At 40.9% G+C, this 17259-nt stretch overlaps 1 protein-coding gene across 3 annotated transcripts in view; it reads right to left on the bottom strand.

The window, feature by feature from the left end:
* The window catches only part of USP9X (ubiquitin specific peptidase 9 X-linked), a 95756-nt gene extending 79015 nt beyond the window's left edge, over positions 1-16741 (bottom strand). For all 3 annotated transcript variants that reach the window (XM_021546153.4, XM_021546155.4, XM_085560208.1), the window contains exon 1: positions 16603-16741. The gene's annotated coding sequence lies outside the window, so the exon portion shown is untranslated. The remainder of the gene's footprint in view (positions 1-16602) is intronic.
* Positions 16742-17259: the final 518 nt, after the last annotated feature.

The raw sequence follows: 17259 nt of genomic DNA, 5'->3' as shown, positions 1-17259 counted from the left end.
ACTCCAGTCATGCTTTTCCACAGGTGCACATCCCAGGCTGCTGTCACAGACAAAGTGCTGAGCAAGACTGGGCCTCTCCTCGTGTAGAACCATTCCTTCTCTCTCAGGAGCTTTCACTGGGAGTTACACTGGTTCAACTGGTATCAAAATACATCCTCAGGGATATTCAGTGTATCTCAGTGACAGAAGGAAGAGGGACATAAATGCACAGCCCCTAAAATTCTATTACCTAAACTACTGGTCTAAACATTTCCCAGCAATGAAGAAACTACATTCAAGGCACTGGTAAGTAGATAAATAATATGGGGTTTTATGATGGGAGATGAAAATTGTAGTTGTGACAGTAAAACACTAAGACTTTTCAAGAACAGAATGCAGTAAACATTAAAAGCACTAGTAAATGCACAGACTGGAACCTAAGAAAAGCAAACATACTAAATTACTTCTAGCTAGTAAATGCAAAAGTCTATTTTAAAATGCTTAAATGGTTTGAACCATGACTTTCACTTACTATAAAGCCCTTTTCTTGAATTCCCAATGAACATGCAAAGAAGTAGGTAAGAGTTCCTTTTACCTTGTATTAATAGAACGAGCTACAACAGGAAATACCTTCAAAACTAAAACAACAAAAAATATCAAAGAACTTCAGAATATAATTTCTTCCAGACAGACTCAATTCACACTGTTATAGTTTTTTACAATTATGCTATGGTTTATTTATGCATGAAGCTGTCCTTCTGCAACCCAAAAACCATGTTCTTGGTAATAGAGCCAATTAGGATTGAGCTGATACTGCAGGTCCAACTGCAAACCCAATCCTTTTCAGGCAGCCCTAAAACAGTTCAGGCAAGGACAAGGAATACATTCACAGTTGGTTTATCTATCATCTGTGGAGTAACTGTTATTGTATCATTACATCTGTCACCACTTCAAGAAAATAGTATGTCTAAAGTTTGCACTGAAGACTGATTAAATGCTCTTGGTCCCTCACTTCCGATTGTTAAATCCATAGTTTGGTCCTGGATTAATCCAATTCAAAAACGGATGTGACAGCTACACCTCTGCAAGCCATGGAACAAAGTTCATCATCCAATGCACTTGAGCACAAAATGATCCCAGTGTGCTGGGAATGCATTTGGCATCCTCCCTTTTCACTTGCACAAAGAACACTTTTACTGAATATGTTACTCTTTATCATTTGTGCTTTAGGAGTTATGTTTAAAGATGATTTCTCTGTACGTACATTACTTTTAATTGAAAGTATCTATATACAGGTGGTAGTGGTATCAGCTTTTCTCAGCTCTATGTGCTAATTCAAGCAGTCAAATGTTTTCTTGCAGTACAAGCTAAAAGACCTACAAAACACACATTTTAGATGTATTGGTTCTGTTCTTGAAGTCCACAGCTTAAAAGCTCCTAGCTCCAAATAATGCCTTACTGTATTTATAATTTGGGCCTTCAGAACCAAGGAGGAGATATCACATTATGTGGAGGAAATGTTGTACCTCTTCTCAAAAGCTGGAGGAAAAGGTAGATTCTCCTGCTCTTCCTGATTTTGTTTGTGTGCATGATTCTGATTTTTCTGAAAGGAAAGTGCCAGTTAAAAGTACAGTTTGTGTAGTGCTTGTCTGCTGACTTCTCAGTTCTTTTTCTTCTCTGATAAACCCAAAAGTCAAAGAGAACAGAAACAGCAATCTTAAAAGGACATCTTTATTTCCTAACTGCAAGGGAGTAGATAAATAGTTGCAAACCCCAGAACAGCCAGGCTACCTCAGCAATGGATGGTCTCTCAAGTTCTGTAATGGGCTCAAATATTTGATTCACCCCACTCACTTGGGCAGCAAATTGGTGTGGAGGGAGAACTTCTTGGCTACTTATTTTTTCCCTAGATGTAAAAGGCTGTAATTCCTAAGTTTCTTATCAGCTCTGTGACCAAAATTGTTTCTATTAAAAAACAGTGCAAAGATTCATTCTTGCTACAAACATACAATTGTGGTGTTCACAGACAGTTGCTTTTGTAAAATAACTGTGCTTTTTGTCATTTTCACCCATATATATAAAGTTTTCTGTAGGTGCTCTTTTCTAGGTAAATGACCTGATACTTGGCTCTTCTAGTGCACATTTTATTGTGCCAAGCTTACCAGATAACTCACAATACTCTGTGATGTGTTCTGACTGTTTGTCACCCCGTTCATTTGGGTACCATGTGCAATATTTATTAGTAATTTTACAGTTTTATCTATGTAATTGGTAATATATTAGCAGTATGAAATTGTGAATTGCTAGGTGAAGGGTTTGGCTAGGAATGTGCTCCTGTTTGTTAAAATCATGTTGATAATTCTGGTTTCACACAGTAAAGGTTCATTTTTTTAACTCTATTTTTTTTTCTGTAAATTTAATCAGACAAGTGTGTTACAATACAGAAACAACAGAAATACAGGTAATCTCTAACATGTTTTGATTCTCCTCCTCTACTCTGCTCTGGTGATACCCCACCTGGGAGTGCTGTGTACAGTCCTGGTGTCCCCAGCATAAGGACATGGAACTGTTGGAGCAAATCCAGAGGAGGCCACAAAGCTGGTAAGAGCAGTGGAGCACCTCCCTAACAAAGACAGGCTGAGAAAGTGGGGCTGGTCAGCCTGGAGAAGAGAAGGCTGAGTGGAGACTGCACAGCAACTTTCCAATATCTGAAGAGAGTCTACAGGGAAACTAGAGAGCAACTCTTCATCAGGAATGGCAGTGACAAGAAAAGGAGTAATGGGCACAAACTGAAAGGGGGGAAATTTAGGTTAAGTATGAGGAAGAATTTTTTCAATTTGAGGATGGTGAGACAATGGGACACGCTGCCCATGGAGATTGTGGATGCCCAACTCTGGCAGTGCTCAAGGGTCCTTTCTCCTTTCATCATCAAGTGCTTGGAACTTGCTAAAACATTGGGGTTTGTATCAAATATTGTGAGGGTAGTGGTGAAACCACTGATAGTACTTCAGCTCTGCAATTTATGCAGGAAGGTTTTGCTGTTATTTTAGGTTGCATTAGATTCCATAATGTCTCTCTAAACCAGGTCCTACTGTTAACTATAGAAGAATATGGGTCCTGTAAATTCCAAAAGACATCCACAGAATATCACTTCTTTTTATGAGTGGGGCACAAACCCTTCATAATTGTTAAGAACTTTTGTATCCTAGCTCTAGCAGAGGATAAATAGAAGAAACTTCTGAAACTTCCTTGGATGTTGTAGTCTTCTTTTGCTGCAGGGCTTACAAAGAAAGCTCAGATTTCTTTTTAAAGCACAATTTTGTAGGCAGGACTGATGAAGCTAAAATCATGAGGTATCTACTTCCTCCTTCTATCACAAAAATACTTAAGAATAGAATTCTTTTGTTCATCTGTATGGGACCTCCAATGATCATCTAGTCCAACTGTCTTACAGATAATACTAACTGCAGACAAAAATGTAAAAAAGTTAATTAGAAAAGCTTAAATCAAAACACTCCCTTTGAGGTATTAGAGCCATTTAATACTGTTGACAATTCAAATTCTTCCTAAGGAACAGAGTAAAAAACAAAATAACTCTTCAAAATTCCATGCTTGGAGGGCAGTGCCAAACCATACCAAGATCCAAATCCTCACTCATGTTCAGTGCTGTCCCTAGGCTTGGTTTCTTCCTGAGATACATAAACACATTTCAAATTCTGTAATTTCTGATTAAATTAATGCATTTTACGAGGCAAATGGTAAGTGCTGAATGACTTTTGCTAATTTCATGCTTTCTCAAGCATCTGAAGGGAAGGATAATGGCATCTTCTAGATTTGTCCCACTTGCAGCTTTAAAACATGGCCTTATTTATAGTACATATACTGCACTTAAGGCTTTGCAAAACTCAGGACTATAAATATTTGAAATGTTGGCCGAAGTCATTCAGCCAGAAAATTAGGCATATTGCTACAACACTATTTTTACATGTTACTTGTGCACTGTTTCTTAAACTCTGCTTATGCACAACTCCTGATGGGTCACCGTGCTGTGCAGCACCTAATGCCAGCACTGCACTTGGACTGTAAAGATTCTGGTAGAAAAGTGGAGTTTAAAACTGGTCTGCAAAAATCAGGCTCAGCCCTTCTGGCTCTCTTCATGTTGCCTATGGAACTTAATGGCTTCTCTAAACTATGTTAAACACTGTACTAAAGAAAATCAATTACTTAGTAGTCGTCTTTACATCCAATATTCTGTGACATTATCAACACATTATGGAAATTTTCACACAATGTATAAAACCAACACAACTTACTGCTTGGCTAATTGTAAATAATTAAAGTGTGATACAGCACCTAACACAGGTATCAAGCCAGAAGCAGATTACGTTCTTGAATCATGACAAAAACAACAACTTTGTGAAATGCCTATATATTCTTAAATGCTTTAAATTCCAATATCTAAGCCTTCCTGTTCCTGTACTAGCTTTAATTTCACTTTTTTTTTTAAACTCTGCTTTTCATGTAATGTTTAATCAGCACAAACTAAGCACAAGTACCCAAACTCTACCATCATCATTGTCAAGTGTAATTCAAATATCCCTAATACACAAGAAAGTGACACCAGCATTAAAATTCATGTTTCAATAAGCTTCTTCACAACTATTTAACCAACTTAGCCAAACTTTCAACTAATTTCAACGTACCAACTGCCTACTCAGCCTGGCGGTTTTTATACTGCTCCATGCCAGATAACTGCAAGTAAACATTTTGACATTTTCTGCTGCCTTACAACCATTCCAGTCAGAAGATACTTAGCCTGAAAAATCAAGCTTGCACAAGCTCCCTAGAGGTGTTACAAGATGATAGCTCATGTCTTTTAATACTGTCTGCCTTAAACGTGCTCCATTCCAACCAAACTCATATAAGCCCATCTTCCTAGGCAGACCGAATGCTCCAGAAATCCCTGAAAACTATCTACCCGCTCCAGAGAACTTGTGTAACAACTCCCTTCAAAAATCTTGGCCTCTCCATAGGGAAGTAAGAAGTGGCAACAGAACAGCAGTTTTGTCTTCTGTCTTCACGTTCCTTCTGCCAACACAAAAGACTGTAGTTTGATATAAATGCAAAAAGATACATAGCAGAGGAGGCTGGAAAGGAACAAGAAGCCCCTAGAAAGTACACTAAGAACAAAGCAGGGTTGGAAATAAGAGAATTATTTCCGCTATGTTCAATCCCCTCCACAGTCCCAGAAACACAGTATTCCTATATCCATAAAGCCTTTTGAAAAGCATGTCTTAACCATCTTTACTGAGAAATGCAGGAGAAAAAAATCAACTATTATCACATTCTAATATCTGAGGATTGATTTAAGAATTCTGTTGTAGATATCTGAAAACCAGAAAGTCATTCAAAAAAACCACAACCCACCACACACAAAATAAAAAAATCCACAACGCACACTGCTGCTGTTCTCCCTGCACTGAAATAACCCCCTAAACTGCCAATCCCATAAACCCCTTTGCTGATGAGCCCTCCCTGCAGTCACAAAACAGCCTACAAAGATCCCACTTCTGAGCTAAGCCAGGAGAGACAAGAGGAACATTGGACCTGTTCTTCTCAGGGACAGTGCTTAAACCAGCACCACAGTGAGTGACACAGCTTAAGGTGGTTTTGCTACCACAGCATGTGTGTTTATTCACTTCTACTGTTGGAATCTCAGAGTGCAACAGCAATCTCATCCCCCAGTACAAGTATTATATCCTGGTAAATTTTAGAAAATAAGTCTCATTGTATTTCTGCATGTGGACAAGCCTTTGCCCAGTGTAAATCCTCTCAGTCCATTTGAAATCAGAGAAGTCTCCACTGTGACAAGAAGGGAAGGAGGGCAATCCTGCTGGCTTCCATCCTAACCACCTTTTCACCACTGTGGATTAGTCCTTGCATCACCACCACATCACCAGCCAGATCACGAAGCCAAGCTAGCTGAAAGGTAACTGGAGGATAGGAATAAAATCATTTTAGTTTTCAGCCACATCAAACGCCATATGAACGTTAACAATGTGGGAGAAACAGGAAGAACACATAACCATGAATAGAACCAACTCTTTCAAGCATCACTGCAAATCTCTCATGAAATTACACCCTAGAAGAGAAGGGAAAGGGAAGGAAACAGAATACAGACAATGAGAATTAGCACTTATTTAACTAATATATATATTTACACATATAATATTATATATATTATATATAATTATAATATATGCAATTATATATAAAAAGTTATATACATAATCAAGGTTCATGTTATACATTATACCTTATAGCACAAATGAGCCTTTACAACACAGAAAAGTCATAAAGAGCAAAATTCTTCCCAAGCATAATTGATATCAAAGGAAAATGCACACAGATAAAGATGTTTAGCAGGTGGTAAGTGCCAAGAATGTCAGTCCACCAACAGCGCAAGTTCAGTCATAAAAGAAATATTAAGTAGCCACGGCAAATAATGCCAAGTACAAGAAGTCTGAGAAGGTGAAGGCAACAAACTGTCCTGGAAATTATGATAAAGCCAGTGAAATACTCAGCAGATTGCAATGAGTCAGGAAAATTATTTGGCAGTAATACTTTGAATAATTTCACTACAAGCAGACAACTTAATGATGAAGCCAAAGCAGGTAACAAAGAAGTTGTAAAACACAGAAGGTGGCAAAAATTTTACTTCTGATGACAATAAAAAAAAAAAAAAAAGAAAAACAGAGCTAGGAAACTGTAAGCAAAACTCTACAATTCAAACATTACCTGGAAACTCAAGTAAAAACCAAAATGGAATTAGAGATGACAGAGCACGAGTAGCTGAGTACAACAGCTACATCCACTGTGACAGTCAACATCTTAGGACTTTTTCACAGGTTTTCATTTTGCATGAGACAGATACAACATGCTTTCTGTATTTGTCAAAGGCTGAATTTGTCATTTTTCTCCTACCTAATTGGAATTTTCAGAGTAATCTGGTTTCGACTGTAATTTCATTTCCATTGAACTATGTCCCCTGGGTAAACAGTAATCAACTGAGGCACCAGGAAGAAAAATTGTCTGTATCTTATTTGTCACAGAAGTTTAGTGATGCTTAACAAGGAAAGAAACAGAACTTCAGAAATAAAAGGAAAATATCTGGTCTATAAGGCAGCTATATAGAACTCCCCAAAGTTAATTCTGTGTCTTGTTCAAAAACATTGTTGGAGAACATAACAGCCTTTTTCAGATTCACCTTTTTGCCCTCCTCTCCTTCTTCTTGCTATTGAGAGAAAGAGAAAGCTGAGAAAGAGTGAGGAGACACAACAGAAACTTAAGCCAACAAAACTGTGTAACACCTGAATATCTAACAAAAATCCACTGAAAAGCTATGACAAGAGGTAGGTTTGTAGTTCACAGCCTCTGTGTCTCAGTTCTTCATCAATAGCATAAAGACAACACAACTTTTAGATTAATGTTTGGGTAACAAACAGGATAAGAATGAAAAAAACTAAAGCAGCTATCAAGCTTATTAACAGAGAAGTAATTCTACTCAGTATTTAGACTGATGTCACACTTGCACTTACAGAAAGAATTCTACAGATAAAATACTGAATGACAGTCCAATTCCATCTCACTGAATGAGTCAAGGATCCAATGGGAGGAAAAGCTCCTAAGTAAGGGGTGTGGAGGGGAGGGAAACACCAGTTTAATGACATGCTTCATTCTCCTATTCCCCCATTTTCCATGTTTATATAAACTAACAGGAACCCGAAGCTCAAGACCAAGTGCAAGCTCCTACATGTGGGTCAGAGCAATCCCAAACACAAGCACAGGCCAGGTAAAGGACGGAACGAGAGCAGCTTTGAGGAGAAGGACTTGGGAGTGCTGGGGGACAGGAAGCACAACATAACCCAGACTATGTGCACTCACAGCCCAGAAAGCCAAACGCGTCCTGGGCTGCATTCAAAGCTGGGTGGGCAGCAGGACAAAGGAGGGGATTCTGTTCCCTACTCTGCTCTGGTGACATCCCACCCTCAGTGCTGTGTGCAGCCCTGGGGTCCCCAGCACAAGGAAGATATGGACCTGCTGGAGCAGATCCAGAGGAGATCAGGAAAAGGACCAGAGCAACTCTGCCACAAAAACAGGCTGAGAGAGCTGGGGCTGCTCAGCCTGGAGAAGACAAAGCTCTGGGAAGACATTAAAGCACTTTCCAATACATAAAGGGGGCTTCAAAAAAAGCTGCAGAGGGACTTTCTGACAAGGGCATGTAGAGACAGGACAAGGGGGAATGGCTTTAGGCTGGAAGAGGGTAGGTTCAGACGAGGGGCAAGGAGCAAAATCTTTACTGTGAAGGTGGTGAAGCACTCCAACAGGTTGCCCAGTGTTGTGGATGTCACATTGTTGGAAGTGTCCAAGGCCAGGTTGGAACACAGGATCCATTTACTATCCCCCTAAATGGTTCTTAAATGATTACAAAATGCTTATATAGACCATGATTCATAATTTTTTCCCCAAGGTTCTTTGCATCATTTGTTTTTCACCACACACAGTTTAAAAGTAACTTCATTAAGCCATCTGACAATTTGACTAAAAAATGAATAATGCATATATTTTAAAAAATAAGCTTTTAGTTCTGCTGAGAAATCCACTCTGAAATACAAACCCCATGTCCTGATGAAGTATAATATGAAGAAAACAAACTTTTCACTTCCATTTATCAAGAATCTGTGCAAGAACAAGGCACCTCAAACATCAACCTCATACTCACAAATGCAGCAAGGCAAAGAAAAAACTCAGCTAATTATGTGCACTCTGTGACAAGCTGTTGTCTGTAATGCAGACACTTCCTTATTCACAGCTAGAAAGTGTCTCCAAAGTATACCCCTAGCACCAATTCTGGGGAAACAGAACATCAGCTATTCAGTGGAGACAAGACAACTCTCCTTAAAAGCAGATTACTAACACCTGACCAAATTGGCAAGTAGGAGCAAACTACAAAGATTTTAACAATATTTTCTTATTAAGAGAAATTCATCACAAAAATAATGAAAATAGCTTAAGAGAAAACAAACACTTCAGCAGGCTATGTAAGAAGCAAAGTTTTTTTACACCTACAGAAATGTATCCCCAAAGGAACTTCTTCACAATTCCTTTCACAGGAAAAATCATTGCAACTGAACTGTTTAAATGTCAACATGGTTGTTCAGGCTTCTCCCCCCCACTTCATTTCTGGAAGGAAGTTCTAAGACAAGAACTTCAACTGATGAAACACATTAGAGAAACAGATTATGTCAAATATATGGAATAAAGAATTCTAGTGGATAACTGCAATTTAGAACTTAAGTGACATACAATGATAAACTCACATTTAAAGCAAATTTTTGCTGTTAGACTAACTGAAAGTAGAACTACAGGGTTAGTCTTCATTTTAAGTGTGAACTACTTCTTATTTATTGTATTTTCTCACCCACAAAGAACTGCAGTGACTCATCAACACTGCCAAATCCTCAAAGTGTATTTCAGGTGTAGCAGTGTAAGCACACACTTGAGAGCACAAAGCAGGAGAGAGTTTGATCCTCTGCTCTCAACTGTTGAGTTACTCCCTGCTGGCCTACATGAGTCCATAACCTGCACAACACCTCAGCCTTCGGGGTGGTATTTGTAAACAGTGCACTGAGTATCAGTACAACTACATCTTCAGAAAAAGATGATCTTCTGAAGTACCATCTAAGGATCAACCAACACAGTGCAGTGGAACCTCCAAATTACACTCTTATATTGGCTCTCACCTGCCAACAATGAAACTAAACTAACCACTATCCTCCTCCAGCTGCCTCCAGGCAACATATCCTGAGTTCTACTGGTCTTAAATATTCATACCATTATCAGGAAAGTGATAGAAAATAAAAGGAACATTCATGACAGCATGAATTACCAAACCCTCCTTCATCTAGTCAAAAATCTCAGAATCGTGCAGATAAGTGGAAAATTCCAGCCATACACCTGCTAACCAGAGTCTGGGACTGATTGGGGCTTTTTCATTACACATTAGCTTACAGCAAAGTTTCACTAGCACTGAACTCACTGATCACCTCACTGAACATCACTCAACCAACTGGTGCTGCATCCATTCAAAAAAACAACCCTATTTTTCCAATCCTATACATGGAACGAAAGGGGAAAAAAAAAAAAAAAAAAAAAGCTTCCCAAACAGCACAAAGGGAATTCATGTTTTCAGCTGCATCCTCACTAGATATGTGACAAACTGTCAACCTCAACCACAGCAACCTGGCTGAACTGCTACAAGAACACAGACTGTAAGAATTTTCAGGCTGTGTTCCTGCCTAATTACCAAAACTATCACAAAGACATGGTGGCACAGCAAGAGAAGTGTAAAGCACTTTAGAAATCTGACATTACCACCTCACCTAAGAAAAAAAGTCAGTACATAATCCTAGAAAAAGTCCCATTGTATGAGTGTCTGCACACGTGTGTCTGTATACACACACACCAGTAAAAGTATTCAAGGAAAAGCACCTGGGATTTTAAGGTCCCACTGTGCTTAATAAAACACTGTCTCTGAAAGACAGGTCAACACACATGGAGAGCTGTGCAAAACTGGAACCTGAAACTGTAGAACCAGCCACTTGACTCAAATCTTCACCCTCCAGAGGATTTATGTCACACTTTAAGATTAAAAAAAAGGAAATCCTCACAGCTAAAGGATTCAGGAAAACACATTAAAAACACATTAAAATACAATTAGTATTCTATTTCTAAATCAGAAATTCACAAAGTCTAAAATATAGTTTAAACTATAGTTTACTGTTTTGGTTTATCAACATTTCGGCATTACATCAACATATTTACGTATCAATTAAGTTAAACATCTTTCTCATTTAACTTTCAAATTTAACTTTCAAATTTAACTTTCCTGTTGATATACAGTAAAAAATACACTGAAGTACTTTATTGCTAAAACAACAGAAAGACTACACACAACTCAAGGCTCATTTATCAAGATGCCACTATGTTTTGACTGCAATGTTCATTCCTATCTTATATTTAAAATGAGACTTTTCTTCACTCCACTGTCAAATTTATTTCTGGACAAGAAAACTGAAGTTCCACCCACAGCCAACACAGGCCTGTCCCCACTGTCCCACAGTGGCAGCAAGGACACCCTCCACCAACCAAAAAAGCCTCTCTGGTAACAGAGATCATAGCTGACACACATCACTACTGATTTTTCTTACTGAACACAGTGCAAAACAATCCTTTTTCCCTTCTTTCACCATTTCACGTTGCTACAGCTAAGACAAATCAAACCTTCTCCTCTTCCCACACTCAGTCCTGCTGAAGCTGAGAAAAAGTTAAGCAACAGTTAAATTACTTAAGGACTGAACCCTATGGAATTTGGAACGTGCATTTTTCTGCCATTCCATGTGCCATTTGACTGTTAAAAAAATGTGTTACTTGTCTTAAAGGCTCTTCTAGGGACAATTTTCTATTACTTGAGTTTTGAGTATTTTACATGAAAGCTTAATGAAAAGACAGCCCTGAAATTCCCTCCACATACACTTTTCATTACTTTGAAGCAGTAATTTAAACACTTCTGTTAAAAAAAGAAGTCTTTTGCAATTTGTAATAGAGAGGATATGAGGAAACTCATGCAACAAGGATGTCTTGCCTTCCACACAGCCTTGAATCCTAGCTGAAAAACGGAATTTGGAAAAAAAAGCACATCTCTAAGGAATGATGCAATGTGGAATTCCCCTCTTCTGAGTAAATCCACAGCTAAATGCTAACTACCAAACAGCAGGATTTGCTGAAATGTCCATGCAAAGATCTAAATGCAAGAAAATCACATTTTTCTTTTAGCAGTTACATGTGTAAGGAAAACTAAGTCACTAAACAGGGTTACACAGTGGTTTTTGTAAGCAGATCAAGGATGCTACAAATAAAAGCTTCCCACAGTAACATTCCTGATAGTTACCCATTACTTCCAAAGCATCTTCAATCTGACTTCATGAAAAAGAGTTGATAATACCAGCGTTCAAAATACACCTATATCTTAAATCTACATCACATGAACCTCTTTCAGAGCTGTACTGACACAAAGCCAACCAAAAGGAAGTAACCATTCTCATAGTAGGAGTAACTAAACCTTTAAGAAAATCATATATCAACAATGTTCTTCTAAAAAGCAAGCTTGGGAACATACCTATATCCCAGTGGTTTTCATTTCAAGCATTATAATTTTTATTTGAAAACATGTCAGCAACTCACAACCAAAAAGCCTTCCTAAGAAGCAAACTGAATTCAACTCTTACATAAAATGAATAACTAATTGTTTCTTATAAAACAAATACTAGAAAATTCACAACAGAAAATGCTGAAGAAACTGGTTGTGCTGTCAAGCTCCCTCAAGAAAAAAAAAAAAAAAAAACAACCACCAAAAACCAAAAGAGAAGCAAAAAGATTTAATACTAAACCACAATTGGCTACTTTAAGACCTTATTTACTTTCCTCCTATCCTCTACAGTAAGGACAGTTATTAACAGCTCTCCTGTAATGTTACCAACACCCCATTTTAAATTATTTTACTAACCCAGATCTACAGAACATGCTCAACACCAACGGGCCCAGGTGTGCACTGTAATATATCCGAAAGGCAGCAGTTTTCATCTTGAGGGTGCAAAGTAATGACAGAAGTTTTCTGCCCAGTCTATCTACTGAAGACTCTAAACCAAATATCTAGATCCCCAAGTGCATAGGAAACCTCTGTTAACCATATTCTCAAGTCATGTTCTAGCCTTAAACAAAAGACAACCAGCCAATACAGCGTAATTGTTCTAAAAAGGGAACTCATAATGAATTATGACCCTCATAGTAAGAGTGTGAGAACTTTCAGATGTTCCTACATTAGTAAGAGAACAAAAAACTAGATTTAATACATGGAAAAAAGTCACTGTGTTTTTCTAACACAGAAGCTGAAGTAGCTCAAACTACCCAGATAGAAAAACTCAAGTCTCATTGCATGCAAGTATGTGCTAATAGAAGACTTTCTTGGACTCTGCTCTGGAATATCAGAACAACGCACAGTTATGTTAAAAATAAAGGTAATGTTGTGTATTTACAGATCACAGATAACACGTGTGATATGAGACAAACCTACAGGAGTGGCACACAATGCTGCCAGCTTTGCAAAAGACAAGGACTACAAAGAAAGACAGACACTACCAAGCTGTGTTCCCAAAACATACCCTGAAGTACAGCTTTAAACTTAGAATTCTGATTTTTAAACAGAGATGATATGGACAATAAAACTGGGTTTTGTTTATTTAAGCTACACAGAGGTTGAAGACACATCCACTAAGAAAAACTTAGGATACCTGCACAAGAGAATCCACATACAGATTACTATTAATGCTCACACCCAGCAATTAACTGCCTACAGCACACAAAAGCCTTCACATTTGCAAGTTTTCAAATTAACACAAAATCCAGCAAAGTTTCTTATATCTTCACACCGGTCTCTGCGAATGCTGGATAAGCAAGGCTCTTGTGCTTACAAGAGAAAGAATTAAAGTACTATAGTTTCAAGAGTTTTGCAGGGTTTGGATTGTCTTTAAAAAAAAATAAAATCCTACTTTAAGTTAAATACAGGAAGGGACACCTTTGATTCATTTACTTCACAAATGAGGCTATCTTCATCCAGATCTTTTCAAAACATACCTATTTTTGATCTCTTAGAACAGATAAAACAGTATTTTTTTAAAAAAAGTGAGTAAATACATACACACATATGTGTGTATAACATATTTATATATATAAATACGTTATATACATATATATAACATATTTATATACACATACACAGATATATCTCTAAACTCAGAGTACTGCCTAACACAAAAGTAGTTTCCATTCAAATATCTGAAATAAGTTATGAACTTGTCTAAACCAGAGCAGAAAGGGCAGAAGTACTTTCCATGGAATTTAATATATTTTAAATACACACCTGACACAAACAGAACTTCAAAGCCATTTAAAAATAAATTGTTCAAACTAATAAATAAATTAATTCCTATCCACTCTTACCCAAGGCTGTATTCATACTGGAAGGTCCTAAACTAATTTTAATTTCAAATATAAGATGTCTTGGAACAAAGGTATTACAGGTACCTTTATTTTCTCAGAAGTCTATTTAATTCTGCAAAATAGACATTAATCACTATTTTAGTTTATTTTGAGTCTCTCATCTATGAATTTCAGCATATTAATAAAATGCATAAACCTAAAAGTGTGCCTTTAGAACACAGAGTAGTTGCACTGGTCTGAGCATAAAGGCACCACAATGCGGGAAATAAAATGTTTATGTAAGGGTGACAGTGTTCCACAGAGATGGAAAACAGTTTTGCTACCACTGTCTTTATTGATTACCACCTCCAGATGCAGTCTTCCTGTCAATTCCATGGGCAGACAAACTGCCACAAAGGCCAATTCTGCAAGGCATGAAGCAACAGCCAGGCAGATTAAGACAGAAGCTTCTAAAAACAAACACCCTGAAGACAAACTACACAAAAGCACAAGACCCCCTGGAGAGAGAAAAGTTACTATGATACAATCTTACATTTATTTCTGGCTAACCCCCTCCCCACAAACATGCTGATAATTTGAGTCTCTTCCACTGCAGCTTTATCATTATGCTTTTGGGTTTTGTATACCGTTATCATTAAGCATCACTGTCATCTGGTGTATTGCAACAGAATAATCAATACACGTATTCTATATGCCTCCCTGAAATTCCTGGTATCAGCTGCTGTAGTTTGTTGATTCAAAGAATAAACATTACTTCAACTCCAAGAATCAAAAGCATTGTTTTAGAAAACAAAACAAAACAAAAAAAAGCCCAAACAAACCAACTCCCTCATGTATGACTTGGGTTTTGCTCAAATAAACATGCAATTTTATCAGCAACATTTTTGGCTGGGAGGCCTGACAATTTCTCAAGTAAAATATGAAAAAAAAAATTCCCAAGTACAATATGAATAATAAAGTTAGCTGTCTACAGCTTTCAGTCACCCCTAACTCTTACTAGGGATACTGTTTCTATTCCACAATCAATACAGGTCAATCCCCCAAACACCTATCAATAGCCCCTTCCTAAATGTATAAATTTTACCACCTATTTGTCAGGCCTCTGAGAAGCTGCTGAAAAACGCATGTTACGTGATCTGTCATAGCAAGTGTTGCCACAAGTATACTGAAGAATGCATTATAACAGTATCCCAGTTCAACAACTTTTTAAAAAAATACAGGCCCCAGTTCTGCAAGTAGGTCAGCAAAAGCAGGCCTGGTGCTGGCTTTGAGCCTGCGACTTCAGAGGGTCTTTGGGCTGATACAAACGTCCGGTGATATGAACACATCTGCCAAACTACGAATATAAACCGAGGTGTACAGATAACGTGAAAACAGCTGAGACAGACGCAATATGTCTGCAGCGAGCCTGGGAGTCCTTTGAACATTTAATTAGAACAACTCTTTTCTGAAAGGTTCTTTTTTTTCCTGTACAGCTGCGCGCTACTGCAAATCTTCAAAATACCTAACTGGACTTCTCAGGGAGCAAGCTGAAAATTAAATATGACATCTTAAAAACTACCCCAACATTTCTGGATACCTCTACAAGAAAAAAAAAATCATCACTCAAGATCAAAATAAGTAATTTTCAAAAGCTATTCCCACTGTATACAAGCAAAGCTGCACAAAGTGGGACGGCACACGTTATCGCAGCGGTAACTAACACACAAAACCCCCAACAATCCATCCAACTGGTGAAATCCCGTTTTCTCGAGGACAATAACAGCGAGTATCTGCAGCCAAACTACACGCAACTACCTCTGCCGTTCACGTAGGGCAAGGGAAGAGGACTGTCCTGCCTAAAATAAATCGCTACAGACGAGCCCTAAGACACAACTCTGAGGAGAAGCGGCGCGGTGAACTGTAGGAAACAGATGAAAAAGCCACGAACGCTTTTCGTACATGGAAGCCGGGGCGCTGGAAGCAGAGGCCAGAGGAGTGGCCTACGTGTTAACAGTGTTTACAGCGGGCGTGAACGAGCTGCCGCTGGCGGGTTTCATTGAGACCGTCGGGAAAGCGCCTCGGCAGGGCCTGATTTCCAGGCGTCGCCCGGGCCTACGCGGCCCCAGTCACTCCACCTCAGTAATGGCGTTCGGGGCGAAGGGAAGCGAGAACCAGGGCAGGCGATGCCGGTGCAGCGCTGCGGGGACGCCCCGGGCCCTCCTCACCGGGGGGTCCGGCCAGAGGGGCCGCGGAGAGGCGGCCAGAGCCCCCGAGGGCGCCGGGCGCTCCCGCCCGCCGGCAGCCGGGGATGAGGAGCCGTCAGCCATTTTCCCTCACCCTCCAAAACACGGCGGTGCGGGGCCGACACGCCGGGGCTCCGAGGGAGGCGCTGCCGCTGCCTCACGCCCCGCGGGTCCCGGGGAGCTCCGTCCTCGCCCCCAGCCGCGCCCCGGCCCGCGGAGCCCCATCCCCGGGGAGCACAAACAGCTGCCCGGCCCCGCCCGGGCACCGCTCCGCACTCACCCCCGCACCGCTTCCCCTCGTCCCGCGGCGGCTGCTGCGGCGGCCCGGAGCTCCCCTGGGCGCTGCCTCATGCCCGGCGGCCGGCGGGGCACGGTCTCATGCCAGGCCGCGGCTCTGAGGGGGCGGCTCCGCTTCCCCCGGTTCCCACTCGGCTGCGCTGCGGCGGGAAGCGAGAGGGCAAATCCGAAGCCGCTGCCCGCGCTCCGGGTGCCGGCCCTGAGCGCTCCTCTCTCTCTGGGGCGTTTTTCCTGCGTCACCAGCTGCTGCCCGGCGGCGGCGGCGGCGGCGGCCCTGCCTGGGCTCGGGCTGGGGCTGGGCCGGGGCCTGCGCGCTCCGCTCCGCCCCGTCCGGGCACCGGGCGCACGCGGGGGGGTGGGCGGACGCGCGCCCGGGGCTCGGTCGGGCGGGGGTGGCGGGGCCGGGCCGGGCCGGGCGGCGGGAGCTCGGCGCTCAGGGCTCGGCGGTGCGGGGGAGGCAGCGCGGAGGGAAGCGGCGGCGGCGGCGGCTCCTCGCGCTCCCGGCGGCGGCGGCGGCGCAGCCGCGTCTGGCGGGGCCCCGTGGGCAAGATGGCGGCGCCGGCAGCGCCTTCCGCGCCCGGCCCGGCGCGGCGGCGGTTCGGCCAGCCGAGCGCGGCGGTGACGCGCTGCCCGTGTGCCC

This window comes from Lonchura striata, chromosome 1 (assembly GCF_050655825.1).
Source record: "Lonchura striata isolate lonStrDom1 chromosome 1, ASM5065582v1, whole genome shotgun sequence".
NCBI lineage: Eukaryota > Metazoa > Chordata > Aves > Passeriformes > Estrildidae > Lonchura > Lonchura striata.
Note: the sequence above shows the minus strand (reverse complement) of the source record. Positions and strands in the feature narration are given on the sequence as shown.